This window comes from Papaver somniferum, chromosome 9 (genome assembly GCF_003573695.1).
Source record: "Papaver somniferum cultivar HN1 chromosome 9, ASM357369v1, whole genome shotgun sequence".
NCBI lineage: Eukaryota > Viridiplantae > Streptophyta > Magnoliopsida > Ranunculales > Papaveraceae > Papaver > Papaver somniferum.
In genome coordinates, this window is record NC_039366.1 from 18213948 (window position 1) to 18232319 (window position 18372).

At 36.3% G+C, this 18372-nt stretch overlaps 3 long non-coding RNA genes across 3 annotated transcripts; 1 reads left to right on the forward strand and 2 right to left on the reverse strand.

The window, feature by feature from the left end:
- Positions 1 to 10106: 10106 nt before the first annotated feature.
- On the reverse strand, positions 10107 to 11251 carry LOC113308037. The gene is made up of 2 exons (XR_003339451.1): positions 11097 to 11251; positions 10107 to 10769 (listed from the first exon to the last, which is right to left on the reverse strand). It is a non-coding gene; the product is annotated as an uncharacterized LOC113308037 (long non-coding RNA).
- A 2154-nt stretch (positions 11252 to 13405) lies between these two features.
- Positions 13406 to 15445, forward strand: LOC113313224. The gene is made up of 4 exons (XR_003341751.1): positions 13406 to 13620; positions 13997 to 14170; positions 14480 to 14548; positions 15170 to 15445. It is a non-coding gene; the product is annotated as an uncharacterized LOC113313224 (long non-coding RNA).
- Positions 15446 to 15782: 337 nt separating this feature from the next.
- On the reverse strand, positions 15783 to 17743 carry LOC113314089. The gene is made up of 2 exons (XR_003342264.1): positions 16763 to 17743; positions 15783 to 16293 (listed from the first exon to the last, which is right to left on the reverse strand). It is a non-coding gene; the product is annotated as an uncharacterized LOC113314089 (long non-coding RNA).
- Between the last annotated feature and the right edge of the window lie 629 nt (positions 17744 to 18372).

The following is an 18372-nucleotide window of genomic DNA, read 5'->3' on the forward strand; positions in this document are numbered from 1 at the left end:
CATTTTTTTTTTCCAGAAGCCACCATACAAAAATGCAGCTTGATGAATTGGATTTTTGGACTGTAGTTGTGAGAAATTTCACAACCACACCCAAGATAAAGTGTATAGAACAATCTAAGCAATCTCCATTAGAATCACAAGAACATTCATTAAAATTTTTAAATTGGATACAAAGAGATGAAGAAACCTAACTTGTTCTCCAAATAATCTTTCTCTCTCCTAAAAGTTTTGTCTAAGCTTTCAAAAAGATCCCCCAATACAAGGTCGCTCGACTCCTTATATAGGAGTTTACATAGTGGATGACAACTAATAAATCCCTTATTTTCGGATCTGGCGTGCGTCATTAACGTACGCTTATATTGACTCTTCTCGCACGTACTCTTAATACTGCATAACACTTCACATTTTACTCTTGATTAAGCTGACGTCAGCTGATGCGTCATTCCAGATATGTTATATGCGGTCGCCTTCGCTCAGTCTTGATGGTCATTACTTCGCATATCTGATAGGCCTGCGGTATTTTACTCCTAAATTTTGCCTCTTCTCATACCGTTCTTTTTAGAGAAAGAGCGATATGAGAAACTCTGATCTAGTCTGCCGCACCCATTCAACTTTTCGTATTCTTTTCTGCCGACATATTTCCGTAATTTCAGTTTAACCGTCTACACGTGTCAATTTCCTTCCTTTTTTACCGGCACGTTCTGATTTAACCGGTCACCTTTTTACCTATTTATTAACTGAGCTTGAGGAGAGATAATCCTTTCTTTTTACTTCGTCTTCCCTTCTCATCTATGTGATTCCTCTGCAAATCTTCATTTTCTCCACCCTCTCAAAGTTTCTTCATCCTCATCTTCTCGAAATCTCGACCTTGATTTTGTTGTTGTTCTTATGGATCCTCACCCAAGGTTCGTATACTATGTTGAGGTTGATCTTGTCTCTCTTTCTTTCTTTCGATTTTTTTACTGCTGTTGCTAATCAGTTGTTATTTTCATTCCCGTACTGGTCATATGCAGCAAAAGATCTTCCTCTGGTAATGCCAAGATTAGGATTTCTAAACCTAGATCTTCTTCAAACTTGAAAGACAGAGAATCTCTCAAGAGGAAGTCTTCGCATAACAAAGGAGTAAGAAATACTTTCTTTTTTTGTAAACAATATTGTTGCCTCTATTTCTTATCTGCGTTGTTCTTCGCAGGATTCGGATCGCGAGATTGATGGCAGGAAAAAGTTAAAGATTAAGAGAGTTCGCAAATCCCCATCACTCAACTCTGGTCTTATTGTTCCTGATTTTGATTGTAAGGAGATCGATGTTCATTCTCGCGTCAGCGTTGATGCTCCCACACAAGGTTTGATTGCCTCTTCCCCTTAGAATATTTTTGTTTTACCAATAAAAATCTTTCCCCTAAAAAGGATGTTCTAATCGAACATGGGATAAAGGAAGTCTCTGCTCCTACGACTGTAACCGTATCAATGGTGGATCAGACCGTCTTTACCTTTGTGAATGTTCCGTTGTTTGCGAATATTCCCGCATCTGTGGAGAATGGTAACATTTCCGCACCTGTGGAGAGTGTTAACATTTCCGCACCTTTGGATAACATTACCACTCCCTCTTCTGTGAACATCGCTTCTTCTGTATATGCTCCTTCTTCTGCTACATTCAGTTCCTTTTCTTTGGAGCCCATCTCTATTGACAAGGGAGTCTTGGAGGGAGTAAACTTTGATTCTCAATCTTTATATGATATCATCAATGCTGCTCACTCGTTTGTTAAAGATACTTTTAAGCTTCGTATATGTAATGCTCTGAGTAAGCTATTATGCGATTTTCCACCAGACAAGGCAACAACGAGCGATATCTTCTCTCAGATTGATACGAGCGTCCACATCGCTCTTGATATCTTGGTAAGTATTATTTCACATGTACTTTTATATTCAAAATGTCGTAGTGCATATTTATTCTTATCTCATTTTGTTTTCAGGAATCTCATCGTCGTATGATCTTGGATGAAGGATATTTTGAATCTAGTAATTCCATGCTAGAGCTTTCTCGTCAGAACACCTCCTTAGAAACACAAGTTAATAAGCTGAAAGGGGAACTCCAAACTGTAACTCTTGAATATGAGGATCTTCACAACAAAAACCAAGAACTCAGAGGTGCTTCTCCCTTTACAGAGAGGTATGATTTTCAATTTTTCGCTGAAGATGCTCGCGCGAATAATTAGAAGTTGTAAAACCAGATAAATCAATAAAATAATGAGCATTCATATTCGCTTGATCAAATTGAAAATCTAACACATGAGAATGTTCACTTAGATCAACAAAATGAGATACTGGTCTCCCAAATTTCCATCTATCTAAATTATTGTATAGTGCTGATTTAAGACATCAAACCTTGTCAGATGAGAATCAGGATCTATCCAGGGAGAAGCGATGTTTTCGCGTCAGTATCTAATTCGACATGATGAATGAACAAAGAAATTAACCACTCAAAATGAAATGATTATTCAGAGTAAGATAATCTTGATTGTGAAGATGAACCAACTTCAAGAACAACACACTCAGTTAAAAGAATCTCATGATGCCCTTATGAAAGAGAAAGCTTCTCTTTCTTTGGATGAGAAGAAGATTTGATCTCGTCTTAAGGGTTTGGTTGGTGATGATTTTGATAAGGCTATGAAAAATATGAAGAGTAGTGGTTTCGCTTTATCTCAATATCTTCTTTTGCATAGGGAAGGTACGTAGTCACAAGCAGCTGACTGCCTGAATTTACTTGTCCTTTTTGATTATTACTTAAATCTTGATGTTGCGAAAACTTCGCTCTGGTTATAATCCTATATTTCTTTTGCAGAGTCTGAGAAATTGCATCTGTCCACCATCTCTGAATTCAGATTTGATTTGGCTAAGGTCTGTAAAGAACATGCGAAACTCTCAGTTGCACTTACCTCTTCTCGAGACCGAGCGAATAGGAGATGTTCATATCTTTAGAACTTCATGGAGGTTGGTGTTAGGAATGCTGAGAAATGTGTCGCTCGTGGAGCTCACATTAAGGCTCAAGCTTTTGGTGTATTTGGAACATACTATTGTTGTTAACATAGGTTTCTTGACAAGGAAGATAATATATCTTTTGTTTTAATTTCCATACTTGCCTCTTATTATACTCCTTGTAAGAAACATGTGGGTAATTCTGTGTGGCCTTTTTTCTGTTCACATCTCTTGCAAAACAATGTTAGTGCGAATTTTATTTTTCTCATGAGGTCTTATTGGTCCTCCTTAAGTAGAGGTCTTATTTTTCCTAGTATATGACATTGTTTATGTGCGACGAGATCGCAGGCAGTCTTTACATTTTAGTATAACTACCCATTGATCTCACCTTATCATATTCTTGTATTATTTCCTCTGCAGGTTTTATGGATGCGCAAATACGACAAGCCTTAATACCCCCATGAGTAAAAAGCCTCATGATATTTGCGTCTTTTGACACAATTCAGCTCCCTAACGGAGGGTGCCGTACTTATATTCCCCCTGACTACCCCTTAAAGGAAGCTTACCCCTACCGGGTTGGGGTGGCTCTTCTTATCCAATGATTCAACAATCAGTTGTTTTCGCGGCCTCTTATCCCTCCGCCGATATGGCTTATGGTTACAAGACTGCACCCTAAGTGGGGTTTCTTCGGACTGAGTGCATCGTAGTCAAGACTTGTCACGAGAGTACCTGTCCTTGGAAGTCGAGTATCTAAAGAGTCTTTCCCTCTGTTCGAGTCACGTCAGTTCCTCTCCTTTTAGTCGGGAAGGCACCTGAAGCCAGGCCGAGTCAGAAAGATTTTGATAACGTATTGTTTTCATTGCTTAGAAGGAAAGGCTCGTTAGCGGGCCGAACCACTCACATGTAGAACATATGAGTCTCTTCGCCCCTATCTTGCTTCCCGATCCTTTCCTTCATCGATTGGTTATTACTTTCTTTCCATCTCTCTTTTACCATTTTTGTCTAGATTTGTTTAAAAGATTGAAGACGCCCCAAGCACTCTTGACTCAACCGTGTACCTCGGCGCCTTGATCGAGTTCATGCACTCCTTAGAAGAAACCTTGTCACCTTAATCTTTCGATGTAGGCGCCTCTCCTGAATGGGTTTTTGTTCACCCCAAATCTCCAAGACTCGGGTTTCAGGGTCGATGTAGCTTCCCCCCAAGTCATGCTAACCAGGTTTTACCCAATTATGACGTGTGTTAGTTCTTATCATTGCCTCTTGATGTATGTGAACTAGGGTGCACGCCACTATTGGATGCCTAGCCTCCCTAGTTGGAGTCTTTAATTTTGTTGCCTTCTATTAAGGTCTTATTGTAAGGCCTTATTTTTGCCTTTTTGTTAAGATATTGGTTATGTATAAAAGAGCAAAGTATTTATTTTTATTCATTCGCTTGAATATTACATCCTTGTGGAAAAATTCGCATCTTCATCTGCATATACTTCATTTGAAGTTGCATGGGATTGCCTTCTTCATACGTGCGGTAACCACCGCATGGCTTACGGATAATATTTCTTAAAATATAATATGTTCCACGGATGTTCAAGCTTGCGTCCCATGTTTCATCTCTCTGGATCCATCAACTCGTATACTCCATTTCCAACTACTCTCTTTATTATGTATGGTCCATCCCCTCCTCGCTGATAAGGCGGTATTTCTCTCAACACTAGCTATCTTGGATGAAATTATCTTTCTTTGATGCGCTTGTTATATTCTCGAGCTATCCTTTTCTGGTAATTTTCCATATGTTGCAGAGCAATTTCTCTTCTTTCTTCTAGATCATCAAGTTTTGTTAAAATTAAGTCAGCACTCAAATTCTTTTCCCATGCTTCTTTATAAGGTGTAGGAATGATGACCTCAGTTGGCAATACCACTTCTACTCCATATGTCAGACATAAAGGTGATATTCTTGTAGCTTCTCTCCTAGTTGTTTTGTATGCCCATACTGCATTATGCACTTGTTCGTACCACCCTTTGTTGTATCCTTCCAACTTCTTCTTGAGTATATCTGCAATTTTCTTGTTGGTTGCCTCTGCTTGTCCATTACTTTGTGGATATAGTGGAGTGGATTTTCCGCTTTGAATTTTGAATGTGTTAAGTAGCATTTCTATGTTTTCTCCTTCACATTATTTTCTATTATCAGAAACTAATTGCGCAGAGATTCTTAATATGCAGATGATATTCACAAATATGAACGTGAACACATCTTTGTCTCGAATATGCTGCACCGCTTTCACTTCTGCCCATTTTGTAAAGTAATATGTTGCTACTATTAGGTATCTCCTTTGCCATGTTTCTGGTATAAATGGACCCACAATGTCTAAGCCCCATTTTCCAAATGGCCACACACTTGTTGATGAGTTTAACGTCGCTCCCGGTGCATTATCTTTTTTCCATGACGTTGGCATTCTTCGCATCTCCTTGATACTTCTTTTGCGTCTTCATGCATGTAGGTCCAGTAATACCCTTGTATATTTGTCCTGTATGCTAAAGACCTTCCTCCACTATGATTCCCAGCATCTCCGTAGTTTAATGCCTTCAAGATTTCCATTCCCTTTTTTCGCGTTAAGCATCTTAGGGATGGTCCAAGGAATGATTTTCGATATAGTACACCATCTCTAAGTTCATAATTTGTTGTTATAATATTTAACATGTGTACCTACAACCTGTTTCTTGGGAATTCTCCTTTCTCCAAGTATAAATGAAGCTGGGTTCTCCAATCTGCGTCTTTGTTCGCTTGCTCTTCTTTTGCGTTTTCTACTATCATTACGTCTGCGTCTTCTCCCTCTTCCTTCTTAATTGAAGGCGAAAAGAGCGCCTGTATCTTTATATACCTTGCAGTTGGATCTACTAACATATAAGGAATAAAAGCCAGTGCATCCGCGAATCGATTGTCTTTCCTGTATATGTGCCTCCAACTTATTTTTGGAATTTGGGCTGCTAACTCTATGACTAGCTTCTTGTATTTCTGTAAAGAAGTCTCATTTGTGATATATGTTCCTTCTATCTGTCGTATTACCAACTGTGAGTCACTAGTTATTCTTGCATCTTCTAACTTCATTTCAATTGCTAACTGTAACGCGTGCACCACCGCTTAATATTCAGTTTCGTTATTGGTGGATGCGAACTCCAACTTGAATGAGTAAGCCATTCTTGCCCCTGCTGGTGAAGTAAAAACTATTCCAATTCCATTTCCTTCTCCATTTGATGACCCATCCACCAGTATCTCCCATCTATTTGAATTATGATCTGTCAACAAATCTTTAGGATTCACATGTTCTTTATCTACATCCATCATTTCTTAAACATGTTCATCTTCTTCCAATGGAAATTCTGCCAAGAAATCTGCGATAACTTGCGATTTTGGTGAAGATAATATTTCATACTTGATCTCAAAGTGCCCTACTTGTGCATTCCATCTTTCGATTCTTCCTGATCTTTTTGAATTTTTCATTACAGACTCGATTGGTATTTTTAATACCTTAATCTTGTGGGCTTGAAAATAAATACGGAGTTTCTGTGTTGCATAGACCAGTGCGAGAATTAGCTTTTCAATCTTTGAGTAAGTTTTCTCTGCGGTATTGTATGTTTTACTTATGTAGTATATTCTCTTTTCTACTCCTTGATCCAAACGTAGTAAGAGAACACTTAATACGTGCGGTATTGATGCCAGATATATTAATAATTCTTCTCCTGGTTCCGCTTTCTGCAAAATAGATACATTCATCAGGTAATTTCTTATATTTTGCAGTGATTTGTCGCATTCTTCTGTCTATTCGAACTTGGTCCCCTTCTTGTGTTCTTATCATGTATATTCTTAATTCTTGTTCCTTCCTTAGCTCTCTTTCCTTTCTCCACCGATCGTTTCGCTTCTTCGCGCGTCCTTCATAACTCTTTAGATCTATCTGACCACAGATCTTCACACTCTTTGTATCTCCTTTGATTTCTCCTATTCCACTTGGTATTGGGAATCTCACACTTGATGGAGAGTTGATGCTATACCTTTTATCGCATGCACCCATGGTCACCCCAATAGCATGTTGTATGGTGAATCTACATCGACCTCGCACAATGTTATCCGCGTTTCTATTTCTCCCAATATTATTCGCATAGTTATTTCACCTTTTTGTTTTGTTATCGTTCTATTAAAACCATGAATGTTGTATATAGAACGCGTCATATCCGCGTCCTTGTATCCCATACCTTTGAATGCGTGATAGAACAAAATATCTACCGAACTACCTGTGTCTACCAAGGTTTTCTCTATCGCCCACTCTTCTGATTCTTTCATTTCGTCATCTTTTTCTTTTCGCTTTGTAGTTATTGTAGTCACCAAGGGATCTGTTCTCCTTAAGTTTTCTTCCGAGATCTCGTCTGCTGCAAACGTTATCTTCCTCTTTTCCCATTCCTTTAAGGGAGATATTTTATCCACCGTCATGATCTTCCTTCCTTCATAATCTTGCTTGTGTATTCTTCCTGTTATTCTTGCGTGGAAATCTGCATCAGAGATACTCGTTTTAGTTATTGAGTTACATTGTATACTTCTTCCTCCTTCTGACTATCCTTATTTCCTCCATAGATGCTTGCTGTTCCATCTTTCTTTTCTTGTTAACAAATTAAAGAAAATTTGTCCCTTAAAGACCTGAAAACTTGAACAATGAAAATTGTTTTTCTGAGATTGAAACTTTTAGTGGAATTTTTTAGATCTAAGCTTCAAAAATTTTCAAAGATTCATAACGAAACTGTGATAAACTATGAGGAATTCAACACTTGTTTTTAAATAAATTCACCAACAGGGTATACCATTCCGAGCTGTTTTCTAGCGCCAAAATGTAGTTGTGAGAAATCTCACAACCACACCCAAGATAAAGTGTATGGAACAATCTAAGCAATCTCCGTTAGAATCACAAGGACATTGATTAAATTTTTTAAATTGGATGCAAAGAGATGAAGAAACCCTAACTTGCTCTACAAATAATCTCTCTCTCTCCTAAATCTTGTCTAAGCTCTCAAAAAGATCCCCCAATACAAGGTCGCTCGGCTCCTTATACAGGAGTTTACATAATGGATGACAGCTAATAAAGCCCTTGTTTCCGGATCTGGCGTGCGTCATTAACGCACGCTTACATTGACTCTTCTCGCACGTACTCGTAATACCGCATAACACTTCACATTTTACTCGTGATTAAGCTGAGGTCATCTGATGCGTCATTTCGGATATGTTGTATGTGGTCGCCTTCGCTCAGTCTTGATGGTCATTACTTCGCATATCTGATAGGCATGCGGTCTTTTACTCCAATATATCTGATAGGCGTGCGGTCTTTTACTCCTACATGGACCAATCCCATCTCTTATAAACGTTCATTTTTCTTCTCCAATAGGCTTCACTCATTGATGTAATACATGTGTAGCTAAAAGAAATATAGCTTTTCAAGGATCGAATCTGTTTCTTTAGTCTTTGCTACGATCTTTGGATATGTGAGGTTCAGTATATTTTTAAGATCCAAGTAGAAATAGTACTGAATCAGGTTTAGTTGTGGCTTTGAATTAGATTCTTTTGAAGCAGTAATAGTTTGTTCTTGTGAGAATCCACATGAATTGACCAGATAAGAAACAACAAACAAAGAATCATCACTAGTCTAACTTCATAAAACTACAAGCAAAGCATTTATTCTGGCCAGACATACAAACTAAAACAAGATTAGCGTTGCACTTTCATGAATCATCACTCCTTATAATAAAAGTTAATTCACATAATACAATAATTTCATGAATCAATCATGTGGTATTACAACATTTCTTACTTCATCGTTCTTTTCATTTCAAAATCTCTTTCAAGCAGGGAGTGAAACACAAAAATCCACCAGATTTCTTATCTGTAAAGGAGGCTTCAAAGATGAGAAAATCCCTTAGTTTCCTTACTGCAACGACAGACCTCCTCCAGATTTGAGATTTATGAGAGGAAAAGTCATAATACTAATAAAACAGAATACTAAGTAAGATGGGTTAGGCAATCTCAAAATTTGAATCAAAGAGAACAAAACAGAATACTAAGATAATTTGAACAAAATTCATTTTTACAATCATGTGGTATTACAAATCATTTTCATTCATACTTCACTGTTACGTTCACTTCTTAATTTCTTGCAAACAAGTATTGAAAATTAAAAAGTCATCAGATTTCTTCTTGCAAAGGAGGACTTAAAAGACAACAATTACACCAGATTCTTTCTTAAAAAGGAATGCAATTCTTGCCCCGAACAGCTGCACAATAAAAATGCTCCAGCTTGCTTCTTTCGTGCAAGGATAGACACCCAACAGATTTGAGATTTATGAGAGGAAAAGTCATAATAAGAAAAAAAAAATTCATAGATGAAAAAGAGAGAGTTGTTGCATTCGACAGCAATCATTCATAGATGAAAAAGATAGAGTTGTTAGTTTGTTTTGGGGTCTGGTTTTGATTTCTTCCTTCCTTTGTTTCTCAACACAGACCGAGAGAGGCACCCTACTTATACTACTATAGGTCTGTGTGAAAAAGACAATTTAGACATATATACACTTTACTTTAAATTTTATTCTTTATTATATCAATTTTTCTCCCATACTTATTTTCTATCTCTCATAATCGCGAAAAATGTCTTAACTTTCGAAATGTAAGTCGGATTTTAATAAAATTTATATTTTTGGAAAGGGCTCGAAAATCTCTACAAAACAAGATCCATTGTTGATATGAAGTTCGAAAAAAAAAATATTTTAAATCAGGATACATTTTGCACCCAGGTGCAACCTGGAAAAAATTATTTTACTATTATAATATGCATTATGTACCCAGGTGTAACCTGCCCAAATTTATTTTCTGTAAGAATGTGCGTTATGCACCCAGGTGCACCTGGCCAAAACCTATTTCATATAAGAATAAAAAAAAATATACATTATGCACCCGGGTGCAACCTGGCAAAAATCAATTCCCCTTTAGAATATACATCATTCACTCGGGTGCATCTTGTTTATTTCGTGGACAAATATAAGTTTATCCTAGTAATTACCTAGGATATATGATATAAACCGTAATCACTAATTCATGATCTTGAGCAATAAATCCACTACCATTACCGTTACATTCACCATTAAAGCATCAATCAAAAACAAGTATTAAAGAACAAAAATAAGAGTAACAACAAAAAATTCAAAAAATGTATACATTATGCGCTCAAGTGCATTTAGGCCAAAACCTATTTTCATGTTAGTATATGATGCACTCAGGTGCATCTTGAATAAATCTAGGTTTATCATAGTAAGTTGCAAAATACATCACCATCACCTTACTTCACTGTCCAAACCCAATTACCAACTTCAGCTGCTGATCCTTCTTGACTTCTATTAACCCTTTCAAACATAACCAGCACCATGGCTAGCTGACAGCAACTCTTGGTAATCAAAACAGCTGACTCAAGCATTTAGGCAAACACCTTGTATGCATGTTGCAGCTGTTGAGTTGTGTATTTACTGTGTTCTCGTAACCCATTTTAACAATGCAAACTCTAAACTAACATTCATTCATAGCCATCAATGCCCTCCATTTGTTTGGTATCACAATTAACAATACTTACTCAACAGAACCACATATTTGAAATAAATCAAGACATGCTAATACAAAAACTAACATACGTAATCAGATTAGAGAAAAAAGATAAAGAAGGTGAGACGGGGAAAGAAGACATACTACTATATAAGTTCGACTTTGTTGTTTTTGCCTACATTAACCAAAATAAAAAATTAAAAATGTTAGAATTCGAATTGAATTCGTCAATCAATTGCTTACCACAATTAAATTAAAACTAGCTCCTAATTAAATAATACAATTATACGTCAAACCAAAAGACTGTACAAACGGGTTAACTCTATTGCAGATCATGGAAGTAGATAACCAGCAGTGGTGGATCTACTTGAGTAAATGTGAACCCAAAATTCATGAGAAAAAATCAAAATAGAAAAAGAAAATTGTTGAAGAAACCGGAATCAATCAACTAATTTGTTCTTACTATGAATCACAAACATCACCTAAATAAATGGATCCGTACCTTCAAAATCCATAGCAGTACTTTATCCACTGGTATCAAAATAGAAAAAGATGACGATGATTTCATCTTCTCTAGCTCTTTTCATGGTATAGATGACAGCCCTCTCGTCTCGATGGAGTTGAAATATCCTCTCGCTCTTTTAAGGGTATTTAAGTCCTGTCCTAGAAAACCGATCACATTAAATTGGGTGAAATATCCAATTTGGATATTAAAAAAGTATCTTAAAGATACTTGGTCCTTAGACTCAACCCAATATTTTACTCCTCTTTTAGACCGGAAAATTCAAATTCAAAGGCTAATTAACCAAAAAAATGACTAACTATATATGTTTTACAAAGACGTCTATTTAGTTTAGGGTTTTCTTATTACCCTTGATTTCAGTTTAATACCACCCAACGGCTCACCACGTATATGACTGAATGGAATCGCTGACCTACGTACATTTGTTATAAGCGGCTGTTCATTCACGTGGAAGATTTTAAAGAGTTGATGAAGTGTTGAAGATGGCTAAGCATAAAAGTCAGGCAGAACAAGAAGTGTGGCTAGTAGAGGCGTTTATAACAATGAGTGAACTTTGGCCCGCCAAAAAAGACTTATTTTTGACAACGGGACTCTCCGGGTAGAAGGTGTGCTGAAAAGAATTGGTGAGTGTGAAGATCGAAATCGAATGAAAGAAACAATGCGGGACTGTGCTTTTAATGTTCATGTATTGATATTTCAATATGTGACAATAGTGGAGTGCCTTTTAAAATTTGCCAATGCCTCCTAAAATTCTAATATGCTGCCATGGAGAACGGAACCCTAGTATTTTGGTATGGAGATCAATTGGAGCATGATGATTCATACGACCATAAAGATAAACTTCCTCAGAACCAAATAATTATACCGAAGTCTCCTGTGCAATTTTTTAGTTGACAAGTATATTTTGATGATGTTATATACATGTTTACAAAATAACACGATATCATCTATACTGAAGAGGATGGTGATCCGCTACTCTTGAATATGATATGTTTTCAATTTGAAGAAGTTTCTGCTCAATAAAACGTCAAGGGTCTCTTTATGTTGAGTTTATTTCTTAGTCACCTTTGTTTGCAGCATGTTGCCTGATTCTTCACCCATTGGTGGTGCTTTATTCTACTTGTGTTTTTCTGAGTGTTGTGTATGTTACTAATGCACAGACTTGAGATTTGTGAGAGGAAAAATCATAATGCCAATAAAATTAAAATTTGTTGTTGATGAAGCATCTGCCATTGTATTTGTTGCCATTCATTTAGTTGTTGTTTGTTTGGGATTAGGGTTTTATTTCTTTGTTGCTTTTGCTTTTCTACATTATACACAAACTGAGGGAGGAGGCAGGCAGCCACAAATTGGATCTGTCGACTGTAGCAGGAGAAGAGAAGTTTATACTACTTATACGGGTTAGGAATCTTCCCGTTTCTGTTACTCTTTACCCATGATTTTAGTTTTATTGTATCATCTATTGGCTCATCCATGTATTTGACTGACCGGAATTGCTGATTGGTTATAAACGGCTATGATATGGCTTCATACACATGGAAGGTGTTAAAGGCTAACACCATGTTTGTTTACTCCTGACTCATCTGAGTCGTCTGGATCTGAATCATCTGGATCTGAGTGAAATCACCTGACTCATCTGGATCTGAGTCGATATGTTTGTTTTGAGTCAGATCTGACTCATCTGACTCGGAAATAAGTGAGTCAGTGGTTTGGTCCCATGAGTCAGGGGTATTTTGTTACCTGACTCAAATGAGTCCGAGTCAGGGGTTATGTCTGAGTCATATGTCGAGTCAGATCTGACTCAAAATGGAAAACAAACGGTCTGACTGCTGACTCGGTCCGAGTCAGGGGTTGACTCAGATTCAGACGCCGAGTCAGCTGCAAACAAACAAGTTCTAAGATCTTTTTGAAAGGTTGTGATATGGCTTCATACACGTGGACATTTTGATTCAAGAAGATGACACAAAACTAAGCACGCTAGACACTTTCATAGTTCCATTGCATTAAGGATTATAAACAGATGTTCCTCTATATTTACATCCGACTTAAAAATGCATCCCGTTTTCTTTCTATTTACAAATATACTCATGTTGGATGTTTTACATCGAACTCCGTTTTAAAAGTCAATTTCTCCTCTTTTTCCCATTTTGGTCTCGATTTGTTTGGAATTTTCGTCAATTTTTCGTTGACCGAGATGAGAAAATGAAGTAGTAGGTTACAATTTTATCCTTTGATAGTGGTGAAATCTGGTGTGAACTTGGACATCTCGAAGAAATAGAGAGGGCTATGATTTAATCCTGGGCATAGTTTAACGCAAGCTAAATCTAACCCTCTTCATTAGTTTTTCATTCTCCACATCTCTGTTCGTCTTCTCCACTTCTCCTCTCCACGGCAACATCAATCCCCATCGACATCACCACCACTCTCGTTGGAATTTCACAGCCGCCACCCACACTACCACCGGTACCACCTTATTCTTCAGTTACTTCTTTTTCTTCTACAGGTAATTCTTCTGATGTAGCGTAATTCAGTTATAAATTGATTTAGGTTTCTTTTTAATTCAACCCATTTTCTTAAATTCGATGTATAAAACTTAATGGGTTTCTTCAGTTTCGTATTTTTAGTTCATTGTTTGGGTCTTAATTTGAATTGATGGTGTTAATTTGAGCTGATTGAAATCGGTGGAAGAAAGTTCTAACCCGAACTTGGTACATCTTTTTCTTAATTAAAATCCAGATAATCAAAGGATATGCTGATCATTTGAGATGAATTAATAATCGATGATGTTAATTTGATCAGCACCACCTTAACCAGGTTACTCAGCTTTTTGAGTTGACCTTATTTGTTTATTTATTTTCATACGTATTATTACTCTGCAGGTTACCCAGCTTGATATCCACCACTTTTTTCATTCACTTGGAGCTGGAGTACTTGAAGAAGTTCGTGTCCAACGAGATAAAGGGTTTGGTTTTGTGAGATACAGTACCCACGAAGAAGCAGCTATAGGCATTCAGTTGGGGAATGCTAACATGCTTTATGGAAAGACAATTAAGGTTAGTGTCACCATCTGAGTGTCCTAAGTAGCTTTCTTCAACATTTTATATAAACAAAGATTAACTAAGCAAAGAAGTTGATTCTTATTATGTGCTCGTCGATTTCGTCACGATGATAGGCAAGCCGCCTTGACCTTCACATTTCGTGTTTTTCATCCTAACCTGATTGTAGGCTCACATATTAATTCAGGCAAGTTTATTGAGCTCTTAATATATATAAGTGAATTGTAAACATAAACCTGTTCAGTAATTCAGTAATGGAATTCATTCTAATGGAAATTGGTAATGTTTCTTGGTCTGAATTTGCAGAAGGCAATTGAATGTAGGAGGGGGATGTGATGCTAAAAATGAAGGGAACAAACCATCTCAACATATCAAGTATGACTGACAGCAGGCACCTCATAATGTGGTGTAGCTGAGATTGAATTCTAATATGCTGCTTCCTTTTTTCCCATAATTAGCTAGTACTAAATGTTGTTGGTGCTGCCAATTTGCTAGTTCAGACCTTAATTTTTAACTGATGGATTGACTCGGTACTTTATTAATCGGATTCTTAACTATAACGTACTAACTTATTCCATGTATTACTCTGTTTAACCATTCAATTTTGTCTTGGATAATGATGCTCTAATAGTGCTTCTGGAAGCACAATTTAGCAACCACGAAGCGTGGAAAACGACAGCTTCTTATCTGCAGTTTTTGAGTCCCCATGACCCACACTTGATGATTCTGTATTTTCTTGTAGTTCTGTGCAGGGAGACACTGTTTTCCTGTGTTGGTATTAGATGTATTTCTTGTAGTGGAAGGTCATTCACCTTATGATTTGGTTCTCAATAAAGCTTGATTCAAAACGACAACCTGCTCCTGTTTATAACAGACTTGTGTTTGTGTTTCGATAATTTAGAAAAATGCTAGAGTTAAAATTAGAATAATGCTATAGTTATATTTGAGTAAATGCAATTGTTCGAACTAATGGAATGGTTGAATATATTTGAACAGATCAGAACATTGAGATTCTTTTAAAATGTAATGGTCGTGGGGAGATGTCATTTTTGAGGAGAAAGTCAACATCTACAACTATTGAAGTTTATGGAGGGGTGAACAGTAGAGTGTCAAACCCATTGATGAAGATCAGATGATTCAGATCCACTATAGTGTCTTTATATCTAGAACTGATTTCTACTTTTATGTATTTTTGTATTAATTAGATGGAATGGATAATGTTTTCTATGATATACAGTTTTTAATGAATTTAAGTAATGTTCATTGGATTTAGATTGAATAATGAAAAAAAAAAATACTTTGTTTTTAGAGTTGTTCATTTGTCTTATTATGTTATAGAGGATCCCGAGTTAAGAGGTTAAATTGGTGATTTAAAACAGTTAAACAGGTTCCTGGTTTACTTGGTGATTCAAAGGACTAAACAGTCTTTTTAACAGGGTTACGTCTGTATTTCACCATTGCATTAATGCCTAATGACACAAAACAAGATTAGCGTTGCAACTTAAACATTCATCACAGGCCAAGGTTACGCACTGATTTTCACTATCATGGGTTAGGTGGTCTCAAAAATTCGATACTTGGGGAACAAAATTGAACACAAACTGAGAACTTTAATTCGAACAACAAAGGTAGATCTCATTATTGGAAAATAATTTTACATACTAGAATAATCACAAACCTGAGTTATTCACTGACTCTCACCGCTATTTCAAATCTTGGAGATCAAAAGAAAAAAAAACTATGAACTTAAATTAGAACAGCAATGGTAGATCTGCACTTCTTTCTTGCCGTGAGGAGAGATTGTGTAGAAAGCCAACATAACCCACACCAGCTTCTGTAGAAAATTGCGTAACTCAGCCATGCAATCTACTCATTATTCTCCTTGTAAAGAGATCAGCATTGTTTTTTTTCTAAGGGCAGAGCAGAAACATATTTGAGATGTATGGGAGGAGAAATCATAATGCGAAAATATTTTGTCACTGGTGAAGCTATTGAAGCAATTGCAATGATATCGTTTGCTTGCCATTAACAATGATCATTGATGAAACTATACTACTTATAGAAATGACGTTTGGGGTTTGATTTCTTCCTTCCTTCCTTCCTTCCTTCATCTACACAGACTGAGAGAGGCAGCCATAAATTAGATCTCCAAGAGAACTATACTACTTATACTATCAAGATAAGATATCAGCCCCGTTAATTTTAGGGTTATTTCATCTAAGGGTTGTAACGTGTTATATGACTGACCGTGCTTTTTGACAAGCATATGTAATTTGAGTGTTCAAAAGGGTTGGATTTTTTTGGGGGAGCTTGTCCAAGTGTAGCTTGAGTTTAGGTGGATTTGAGGTGCGTCCGCACATTTGGAATTTGACTGGAACCATATAAAATCTACAGGGTTAGCTTAATTAAAATATTGTTAGTCTAGAGGTTCCGGTCATAATTGATGTAATCTGAATCGAATTGTATGGGTCGCCAATGAAATATTCTGGGTCGCCAACGAAACAATTAAGCTAAAGGTTAACGCTTAAGTGCCTTGTATAGTTATATTTGCAATAAGATTAATTCCAGAGTAGTAAAAAAGATACATACTATAACTCAGGAATCGATCAATCACGACGTTCAGTTCTTTTAACACCAACATATCCAAGGCTGCAAAACTGTATATTAGCTTCATTCTAAGTAAAGTCGCCTGGGTCGATCTTCCTCCGGAAAACAAAGGCTCATGCAAGAGGAAAACATAACCATGAGTACATATGAGGCAAAGACGATGCAGTTGTTTCCCTTGCAGTATAGATATAATTAAGCATATTCCCCATCACTGAAGTTAGCTGCATTGCCATGGATTGTAATGCCCTAATATTTGGTATAACTACAGAATGGTTACTTATATGAACATGAAGATAAACATTTTCAGAACCAAATACTTGCTCTAAAGTATCCTGTGCAGCAGTCTTGATTTGGTTGCAATGCTCCAAAGAGATAAACATTGTTTTTCTTTTTCTTCTATGTTAGAAACAACATAGCAATTAATATGACCACCATAATCTTCTACGACATAAATAAGAAGCCTATTATTAGGGCTCCAAGTTTTTGGTTATGAGGACTTTTATACATCAAGTGCCCCAAATATAGATAGAAAGATATTTCACCATTAATATAAAAATATTCTTTAATTATATTTATTACAACTTTATTACCTTTAAATAATTAATCTAAAGCCAGAAATTGAACCTAAACTATTCAATATTGCTTCTTCTTCTCTTCTTTTTTTCATGTCTCTTCTTCTTCCCTTGTATTTTCCTTTTAGTGCTCTTCAACGAGGATTAATCATTGATTCTCCGCAAATAGCTACTTCAATTGGTGAGAATCGAAAACCTACCTTTTTTTTGTTGTTTTTGACCCCATAAATAGGTTGGATTTAATCAAATTAGGGATTTTGAAAACTTTGAGAATAACATACAGTTGAGAAATATTGGTTTTCCCAACCGTAAATCAATTATAAGGTTGGGAAAATATGAACTCCCAACCGTATTTGAACCTTTTTTCTGTATACGGTAGTTACGGTTGGGAAAATATAAACTCCCAACCGTATTTTAACATGGGTTTCTTTTACGGTTGGGAAAATTGGAGACTGTCAATTATAAGTGAAATTTAAAAAAAAAATTGATTTTGATTTTCAAACCCTAACTATAAATTAGTCTAACTTAATCACTAATCATACTTAATTTAGTTAATCTAATTATTAATACTAACCACTGAAGGAGATTACCATTAACAAAATTAATAGGCTAAGGTAAGGAGTTTTTTTGTTGATTACTACTCCCTCCGTACCACATCGGAGGGATTAAATCTCTTAGATTAAGAATTTTTTTTGATTTCATAAATATTCATGACTTTTCCTGTTTATCCCTTATTATATTCCCTATGTTAGAAACGTAAAATTAAATGTGAGGATAACCGAGCAACATAAATAGGGGTAAAATTGATAAAAATCATCTTGAATTTGTCACTCTGTCTATCTAATGGTACAAAGAAAATGTCATATTCCGCCTATATAATGGGTACGGAGGGAGTATTTCATAAATCTCTATTTTGTGGCCTTGTGAGCCTTAAAAACCAAAAGTTTGGAGCCCGTGTAATAGGATTCATAAGTAAGTTGAGACATTGAGAGTATTGAATTAACAAAACTAGTCATAAAA